This window comes from Corvus cornix, chromosome 13 (genome assembly GCF_000738735.6).
Source record: "Corvus cornix cornix isolate S_Up_H32 chromosome 13, ASM73873v5, whole genome shotgun sequence".
Lineage (NCBI taxonomy): Eukaryota > Metazoa > Chordata > Aves > Passeriformes > Corvidae > Corvus > Corvus cornix.
In genome coordinates, this window is record NC_046343.1 from 2,159,184 (window position 1) to 2,169,056 (window position 9,873).

The window sequence follows — 9,873 nt, forward strand, 5'->3', positions numbered from 1 at the left end:
ATGGGGGGGAAATGGAGGAAAACAGGGATGTGTGTGTGTGAGAAGCTGCTGTGAGCCCCTGCTACATTCCCCAGGCCACAGGCCAGGCGTGAGGGACACTTCTGTCACCGCAGAGACACCTGCCCACGGCAGGATGGAGTCAGGGCACTGCCCTGGGTGGGGTTAATCCCGAAAAGCAGATGGAAAATCAGCCCTGCCATGCCCTGCCGCGAGTCTGGGGGGAATTCCAGCCGCAGGTGCAGGGCACAGTGAGTCAGGCTCCTTTTTCTGCCTCCAATAATCCCCTGAGAAGGGGCCCTGGAAGTTGGGTTATGTGAGGTCTTGGGAGAGGTTTCTGGGAAAAAGCAGAAATTTAGGATCTCTGGAGGGCCTGGCTGTGTGTGAGGGCTGCAGGGGCTGGAGCGATGTGGGATTTACAACCATTTAAATGAGGGGGGAGATGCAGTTTGGGTTCAAGAAACACCCCCCAAAAACCGGCAGAAGGAACATTTTCCAGGCACCTCTGAGTTTTTCTGCTCCAGAAGAAAAGCCAGGCAATAAATCCTAGGAAAAGCCATGAAGGATAAATGGCTGCTGCTGAAAGAAATCCCTCCTGCCTGGCAGGAGCTTTATTTATCTCTCAAAACCTTCAGGGGAACATGACCAGAGCTCCCATGACAAACAAACCAGGTGCCAAGAGGAAAGCCAAGTCTGCCAGCTGCCAGACCCGCCCTGGGGACCTGAGGGGACACTTCATGCTGGAAATGCCACCCAGGGGACAGCCTGACAGTGCCCTGAGAGATCTGCCTGCAGGGCTGAGAGTGAAGGTAAGAGTATGTCCCTCAGAGTGCCACGGGTTTGTCACCCCCTCCTTGTCCTGGGACAGGGCTGGAGGTGGCAGCCACGCTCCCGGGGCTCCAGGTGAGCTCTGCATCCGCAGGATCTGGGTCTGTCCCTCCCCTTGGGGACATGCCCCAGCTCCGAGCTCAGCTCAGCCAGCACTACTCGATGGAGTCACCTTGGATGAAGGGCTGGGGCAGCAGCTGTCGCTTGTCCCATCAGAGAAGTCACTCAGAAATCGACGGAATTCATCACTCAGAAATCGACGGAATTCATCACTCAGAAATCGACTGAACTCATTGCTCAGGCACCAACTGGGTTCAGCTCTCAGACCCCAACTGGGTTCATCTCTCAGACCCCAACTGGGTTCAGCTCTCAGACCCCAACTGGGTTCAGCTCTCAGACCCCAACTGGGTTCAGCTCTCAGGTACCCACTGCAGAAAGCGAGAAGGGCTCTCCAGTGACTCAACTCTTCAAAGGAACAGCTCCCCCTCTGCTTCTCCCCAAAAAGCCGAATATTGCAAAGGTCACAGGGATGGCTCAGCATGACGCAGCCAGGAGACCCCTAAGTGAGATCTGAAGGGTTGTCAATCCGATTATCAGTCTGGATTCCTGCAGCAGAAGGAATTTTATGGGTGAAATTCATCTCTTCAACGTTTCATCCTCAGGGCTCTGTGGAAGTCTTTCTTCTCCAGCCTTTTTCCCAGTGTCCCACATACCCCTCAGCTGGCAGAGCGTTTTGGAAGTGAAAGTGGAAATTCCCTCCTTTCTCTCCTTCCCCAGACATTATCTCTGTATTTTTTTTTAATTAAAATGACCTCATTTTCTCACTGCAGCTCCCACCCAGCTCAGAGGGAGGAATCTCCACACGTCAGGCAGTAGGAGAGACCCAAATCCTGGGATTTACACCACGGATGGGGAACGAGCTGAGCAGGCAGGGATGAACCTCCCTTCCTCTGCCTGGGAACTGGGATCTGTGCTCTGCAGAGCCTTCCCTGCCTGGGAAAGAGGGAGAGCAGAGTTTGGCCTCACTGCACTGTTGGGTGGCAGGAGGGGACACGGAATATCCTGGAAGAGGTGTCCATGGACAGATGGGGATTCTGTGTCTTCTCCCCAGCCATGCAGAAGGATCAGTGCTGAGCTGAAAGGCTCCTCCTGCAGCCTGTGGCAGAGAAACAGAGGTGAGGGTGGGTTTGAGGAAATTTATCCCACACTGCAAGGAGAAAATCAAGGGAAAAAAGTCTCAGCAAGGGAGGGATCCCTCAGGGAATTCCTTCATCAGGCAGCTGGTGCTGAGTGCTGAGCTAAGCAAAGAAAAATCCTTAAAAACGGGTTTCCTTCCTTCAAAGTGGTTCCCTCTGGAAAGCAGCCCTGGAGATGCAGCTGCTGGGCTGACACAGCTCCACAATTCCAGGCCGTGCCGTGGGATGAGGCTCCAGCACATCCTGGAACTGCCCATTGGCTCTTCCCAGTGCAGCCACCCCGGGAATCGATGGCTGGAGAAGCACAGGGAAGTCCCAGCTGATGACCTGGGACTCACTGCTGTTCTGGGGATGGGCTTGTTCCCTTCTCCCTGGGAAATCCTGGACTGCTGGGGCTGGGCCATGCCAGTCATGACTCCCCAGCTGTGGATCCGCTGGAATCTGCCCCGGGACACATCTGCAGCTAAACCTGGCTGCCTCCATGAGCCCAGCACCGCACTGCTCCAGAGCTGCAGGCTCGGGATATCGGGAATGCTGGCCACTGCTTTGGGGTTTTGGCTGTGTTCCCATTGCACACGGGGGTTTTATGGATCAGTGCCGAAGAGGAAGGAAATGGGGGCAGAACCCTGGGCTTCTCCTGAAGTTTTCAGGGAATTTTCCTCAGGAGAGCTGCTGTGATTCCAGGCTCCCTGTGCTGCTGTGTCCCCTCTGCCTGACCCCACTGCCTTTCCTCTTCTCTGGTGCTGTGTTTTGTTCATTCATCCATTGTCACAGAATCCCGGGGTCAAATGATGCCTCAGGTTTTAACTTTTCTGTTTTTCAAATCCTGCACTGCCCAGTGTGTGACTCTGGAGTCTCTCGTAGCCTGTTCATTTCTGCTCTCTGTGCTGGGCAGACATAACAAAGCCTGTCTGGGTCTGCTCTCCGAGGTCACCCAGACTGTCCTAGGCCCAAAAGGTATAAACTAAAGAGCCTCTAAAGGGGGGCAAGCTTGGGGAAATTCCATCATTAACTGAAGCTTTAATTGGAGAATTAACCCTGCTATGCAAATGAACCAAACCTATAAAAGTGTGAAGAACTCGTGACCTGGGGTCCACCTTGGGGTCCATCTGGGCAGTGGCCTCTGGCCCCCAGGGGTACCTTTGAAGGCCTTTCAAATAAATCCCTGCCTGTATTCCCTTACTCCTGTCCAGTCTCTGTGTCTAGGAGGCCTCTTAAGGCATCACAGAAAGGTTGGAAAAGACCTCCAGGATCATCGAGTCCCACTTGTGACCAATCCCCACCTTGCCCCCAGCCCAGAGCACTGAGTGCCACCTCCAGCCCTTCCCTGGACACCTCCAGGGATGCCCCTCCTGGGCAGGAGAAGCAGTGGAGTCACCACCTCTTTTTTTGGCTCATTTAACTGGGAGACACCCCCTCAGCTGCTGGAGGTTTGGGATTGGCGTGCACATGGAAAGGAGCCCTGATGAGGCTTCAGGACTGCATCTGCTGGGCTAAAGGTCCCCTCTGCCTGCAGCACCCAAGGGAGAGGGGAAGCTGCAGGGCAGGAGAAGGGCCAGGTTTGCTGCAGGAGGATGGAAACAGCTCTGAAAGCTTTCCAGGGCCATGTCCTCCATGTATCTTTATTAGGGACGTCAGCTCCAGAGCTCCTCTGGCATCCATGGGTGCCACCACGTGACCTGGCTCCTCTCAGCAAGAAAATCCTGCCCTGTGAAGTCCCTGTGTGGCTTTTTCTGCTCTTTGCATTGCCTGTCCCTTGTCATGATTGTCCCCAGTGCTGTCAGCTGGGAGCTGGACCTGCTCCATCCCGTCCAGCCTGGCCTTGGACACTTCCAGGGGTCCAGGGGCAGCCACAGCTTCTCTGGGCACCCTGTGCCACCCACTCTCCCACGGAAGAATTTTCCCTAAAATTTAACCTAAATTTCCCAAGGATCCCAGCTTGGCCCTTCCTTTCCCAGCTGGGGCAGAGTTTGTGGCTGAGCAGATCCGAGCTCTCTCTTGTTCGTTTGAGGCTCCTTAATCCTCGATGCCCTCAAGCAGCTCCAAAAATAGCTCCGAGCTCCCTCTGAGGGCAGCCTCAACAACAGGTGATGCCCTGGAGCCAGGGCTGCTTGGAGCCCACTGGAATTTCTCCTGCTGTTATCCCAGCAGGAGCACCTGGGATGCACCAGAGCTTGGAGTGGAGGTGGCAGGATGGGAGACCAAGCAGGGATTCCCCCTCTCTTACCTGTCCTGACAAAATCCTCTCAAAATCCTCACAAAATCCTCACAAAAGAAATCTGCCCTGTGCCTGGCTTCCCATGGGATGCGGGATGTCTGAGGGATTCTCTGCCTGTTTACCAAAACCATCCAGAGTTTGCAGAAGGACCAGCAGGAAATATCCAACTGCAGCCACAGGATGGAGAGCTGGAAGTGCCCTTGCACCCTGCTTAGCCACAACTTGGGGATCAAAGAGTCCGATTCCATCAAATCCGTCTTTTTTCTCCAAAAAAATTAATCATTTCTGATCACACTTTCTCGGGGGAGGCTTCTGAAACGGGGAGAATTTCATTTTGGATTGACGCATTTGTTTCGCTTCGGTTTGGATGATAAAAGAGAAGTGGCAAATTTAATTTCCTCTTTGTTTGCTCTGTCCTGGAATGCACTTGTGGAGATGATGCAGAGGGTGCTCTCATTTCTCCCCCACCCTCCTCCTCTGCTGTTTAAAACCCATCAAAATCACAGAACTTCTCCAGCTGAAGGAGAGTGGGAGGAAGAGGAACAATCCCTGGGTCAGTGCACTCCCCTCCCGCTGGAACGGGGAACAAAGAAAGGGGAGCTGTGACTTCTTTGTTTTCTACAAACAAACATCTGAAATGATTTTTCAAAGCTGACAAACAGAACACTGAACCTCGCCCCAAACCTGCTTGGTGTGGAATTCCTTTCTGGCTCTACGATTTTTCCGATGTTTCTCGCAGGAAGCAGCGGCCGATGCTCCTGTGGGAACGTGAGGGGATGGGAATGGGAACGTGAGGGGACGGGAATGGGAATGTGCTGCTCCCCAGAGCAGGGCACTGCTGTGTTCCCAGCCCAGGGGCAAACCCAGAGAGCCAGCTCCCTGTGCCTGTGCCAGTGCAGACTCATGGAAAAGGCTGCGGAGAGTGGCCGGGATTTGCCAGGATGGATGCAGATGTTTCCAGCTGAGCTGCTCCAAAGCTTTTGTAGGAAAATATCCCATCTAGAGAGGCAGTTTATCCCACCGTGGGATGGTCCCAGAGCCACGGAATCATGGAAAGGGCTGGGTTGGAAGGGACCTTAAAGATCATTGAATTCCATGGGCAGGGACACCCTCCACTGTCCCAGGCTGCTCCAAGCCCCGTCCAGCCTGGCCTTGGGCACTGCCAGGGATCCAGGGGCAGCCACAGCTGCTCTGGGCACCCTGCCCACCCTTCCAGGGGAGAATTCCTTCCCAATATCCAGCCTAAATATCCCCTCTTTCATGGACCCATCCCTCTTTGTCTGTCCCTGATGAAGAATCCTCCTTTCCTTCGGCCCTTATTTCCTGACGTTTCCCTGACCTGTGGATGCTGTTGCTGCCCCTGGGAAGTCCCCTCTGCCTGTCTTTATTCTCCTCCTTGTCCCGTCTTGACTATTTAGATCCTGAGCTTCCAGGCCCAGCCCCTTTCCCATGTGGCTGCTGTGACACCTGGAGCCACCTGGGGCCACCTGGAGCTCCCTGCTCGGTTGCCTGGCTGCCATTGCAAACACAGCTCGTTGTCACCTGCATCCTTGGACTCCTGTCCAGCTTTTCTATTGGCTTGGGTGGCCTTTGAAGGAAAATTAACTCCTAAAAACACAGGCTCTCCACGCAGGCTGCAGCCAGAACCTGCAGCAAAGCAGTTAATGGTTAACAGCAGCGCTGGATAATTCCCTGCTTTTCCAGTTTCCAGCCACAACAAGCTCTGGAGAAGCAGCATGGATGAAGCAGCCGAGTGTTTATAATGCCCAGATTTATTTTGATGGGATTTTTGGGGCTTTAATGACCGTAATTTCCATTTCTGTACCGCCCCTTCTTCCTGTTTTTCGTTTCCCGCTGTCAGGTGACGGCCTGGGCTGGGCACATTCCCATTTTCATTAGGAATTTCACTGACAAAAACAGCAAAGCAGAGCAGCCCCCATCACATCCTCAGCTGATGAGACAAAACCTCAGCCTCAGGACTGTGCAATCCAAAGATCTCTACCAATTTCCATGGAGACCGACCCAGAGCACCTGGGAATTCAGCACTCTCCTACAGCAATCAAAATGCTGGTAAACCACCAGCTTGGGGTTGTTTAATCCAACGTTTTCTGGGATTTGTGCCTTTGGAATTGAAATAAATGTGGCTGTCAGACCCAGAAATCAGTTTGTGCCCCAGGAAGCACCAACTGAGGATGTTGGAAAAACCTCAGGAATGGTATTGGGGTTAAGGCAGCAGGGAAAGGGACACAGCCCGCAGAAGGGAAATAAGGAAGGCAGGGAAAGAGACACAACCCCCAAAAGGGAAATAAGGAAGGCAGGGAAAGGACCTGCTGCTTATTTTAAAGCGGGATTTTAAAGGATGCTGGGAGATGAAGGATCATCCCGAGGGGATGTGGCTGTGCCTGGGGTGACCGTGGCTCTCTGAGGGCGCAGCCCCTCAATCCTCCTCCATCCTCCAGCAAAACCCATGCCCAGGAGCCGCAGGGCACCACAGGAAGGCATCCCACAGGGATTGCAAGGGCCTGGCAGCCCTGCTGACAAAATGACCCTAAAAATCGCAGCAGTCTCAAGAGAAGCCCCTGCTTTCCCTGCAGCCTCTGCTGTTTGCCGGGTAGCCCCAAATCCGGCCAAATGTGGGGTTTTTAGGAACCCGTGTACATCTGGAAGCCACGAGGCTGCCGGAGGTGACGGCGCCAGAGCCTCGGGGGAACAAACAGGACAGAAAAGGAGCGAGGAGTGGATCCGCGGTGGAAAAGGGGTCGCTGGATTCCTGGAAGGATTAAAGTGCCTCGTAAAACAGCCCCATTGAGCCAGCGAGCGCTGACATCTCGGCTTAACAATGCTCTTTAGCAGCCCTTTGAGAGAGCGATGTGCAATGCTGCTCTCGGGAGGTTCGAAGCTGCCGAAATTCGTGTTCATACCTCGGACCATGAAAGGATGAAGAGAGGGTTTATTGCAGCCCTGTGCTGCAATCGTCTCCTCGCAGCTCTTTGCTCTCAAGCTTTAGGAACTTGAGGAAGATGTCTGGACACCTTCTGGGCTGTCTGGAGGTTGTGTGGGCTCTTGGCAAATCAGGCTCAGGGTTTATCCAGTCCCAAAACCCTGGGCTTAACCCAGAGCTCCGTAAATCCAGATTCAAAGGATGGGAGCTGGAGAAAATCCACGCTGGAGGCCTCAGAGGTTGGGCAAGGCTCTGATGCGGGTGGGTGGCACAGGAGGTGACTTTGGGAGTGTGCTCAGACAGCAGGGATGAGCTGCTGAGGTTGGGGGTTCTCAGTGGCACCAAAAAGCAGGGGGTGACCCCACAGGGATCAGTGCAGCTTTTCCGGCTGCGCTGTGATGCAATTCCCAAATTCCCCCGGCAGTGCTGCCTGCAGCTCCTGCTGGAGCAGTGCAAACCCCCAGGGCGCTGCTGCCTGGAGCATCTTTATGGATTAGGGCTCTCCAGGATCTCCTCTAGTTTTAATTGTGGTGATTAATTGCCTCGTCAGTAATTCAGTTGGAAATGTATCATTTTGATTCTTTCCTTGTTTGGGGACCAATTTTTTCCCCTGCCAAACGGTCCTGGGAAGCTGCACGGCTGTCAGTGCCACCCTGTCCCGGGGCACCGTGGAGAACAGCTGGGATGGAGAGGAAGAATCAAGGAGCTGATCTGGGATTTGGGTGAAGAACCAGCCCAGGGGACAGCACAGGGCCACACAGGGGACTCCAGATTCCTCTGCCATCATCCTGTGAAACCCTTGGGATTCTCAGCACCTTCTTCATCGCCTTTCACCCTCTTTTTTCCTCCTCCTTGGTTCCTTTGACCTCTCCTCCTCGGTTCCTTTGACCTCTCCTCCTCCCACAGCCCCACGCCCACTGCCCTGCTGTTGCTCAGCTCCTCTCCAGCCGGGTCCCCCAGCCCATTCCCACCTGGAGTTATTGCCATCCATCACCCGCCAGCCCCAGGAACCCATGGAGAGGCTCTGCCACCTGCTCCGGTGCACTCCGTGTTTTGAACCCCCTTGGTCATCCTGCCTGCATCCAGCCTCTCCCTCTGGCAGCCGCAGCCCTTCCCAAACTGCCCTGGCATCTTTCTGTTCCCACGGGCCACGTGCAGCCCCTCCCTGTGGTGCCACTCGTGGAAAAGAAGAGTGGCAAGAGCAGGGCTTTCCATTCTTTATTTGTCGGAACGATTTGTTCGGTGACAGGAACAGAGCTCTGACCCTCCCCACGGTGCTTCAGCTGCACACACAGCTCCCCACGCCAGCTCCCAGCTCCCTGCAGCTCTCCTTCCCCGCAGAGCTGCAGCTCCAGCCCGTGGGTGCGATTTCCAGGCAGGACAGACCACGATTCCCTGTTCCCCCACCCGTTCCCAGTCCAGCTGCACAGGGAATACTGGAGCATCCCCACTGCCAGTGCTTAGGCTGGGCTTTGCTGAGCTGGACCTTGGCCGTGCACTTGTCCCTACCAGGGATTGTTCCCCAACGGAGCACAGAATCCCGGAATGGGTTGGGTTGGGAGGGACACTGAAGATCATTTAATTCCCATCCCCTGCCATGGGCAGGGACACCTTCCACTATCCCAGGGTGCTCCAAGGCTCCAACCCGGCCGTTCCAGGGATGGGGCAGCCACAGCTTCTCTGGGAAATCCATTCCAGGGCCTCCCCACCCTCACAGGAAAGGATTTCTTCCCGATATTTTGGGATACGAGTGCTCAGTGCCAACGCTGAACCATTTAGGCTCTGTTTGCCCCTTCCCTGCACCCCACAGCAGGGAGCGAGCAGCCCAGAGGCTGCTCCAGGGGTGCCTTTGGATCTCTGACAGGCTCATTAATGCCCAGGCTCATCCTGTGCTGAGCCACGGGAAGGACAGGGAGCGGCAGCAATCAGGGAGCCAGGGAGGCTCTTGGAAGGGGAAGAGGAGCACTGGTCGAGTGGCAGGACAAAAGGAACAGCAGGTGCTTGAGGAGCAGCACTGGGGAAAATGGAATGAAGTTTCCAGGGGAAAACACAGGTGGGAAACTCCCAGCAGCTCCTGCCATGGAGCACGGAGCCACCGCCCAGGGGACAGCACAATAACCCCGGGGTCAGGGCGCCTAAAAATAGATCCACCAGGGGATGGAATCCATGGAACAAGCCTGAAGGGTCACGGGCAGAGGGATTTGGACAGCTCTGCGAGGCAGCAAGCAGCAGGTCCCTGCTTTTGGGCTGGAAAATGATTGGAACAGCTTCATCCCTTCCATTCTGCAACCTTGCACATCAGGGATTGGGGAGAAAGAGAACTGCCATGACCCCCTGCATGTCCCTAACCTGGAAACAATCCCAAGGACAGTGTTTCCAGTGTGTAATAAGGGACTGGAGCCAGCCAGGAATCTTCTGAGGAACAGGTTCTTGTTGGGAAATATCTCCCTTTGGCAGGTTTGGACAAAGCACTTCAGAGGGAAGAGAGAAATCAGGTTCTCCTGGAGCAGCTGGGAGCTGTGCCAAGGGATTTCAGGGTATCCTGAAAGCATGGGAGCTGTGGGAGAGCAGCAGGGCACCGGAGAGCCCCCCAGGTGAGCAACTCTCGCAGAGACACAGACCCTGCACAAAGAAAATCGGGATAGAGCGGCACTGCCCAGCCCTGCAGCCTCTGTCCTTCCCAACAAAGCCCT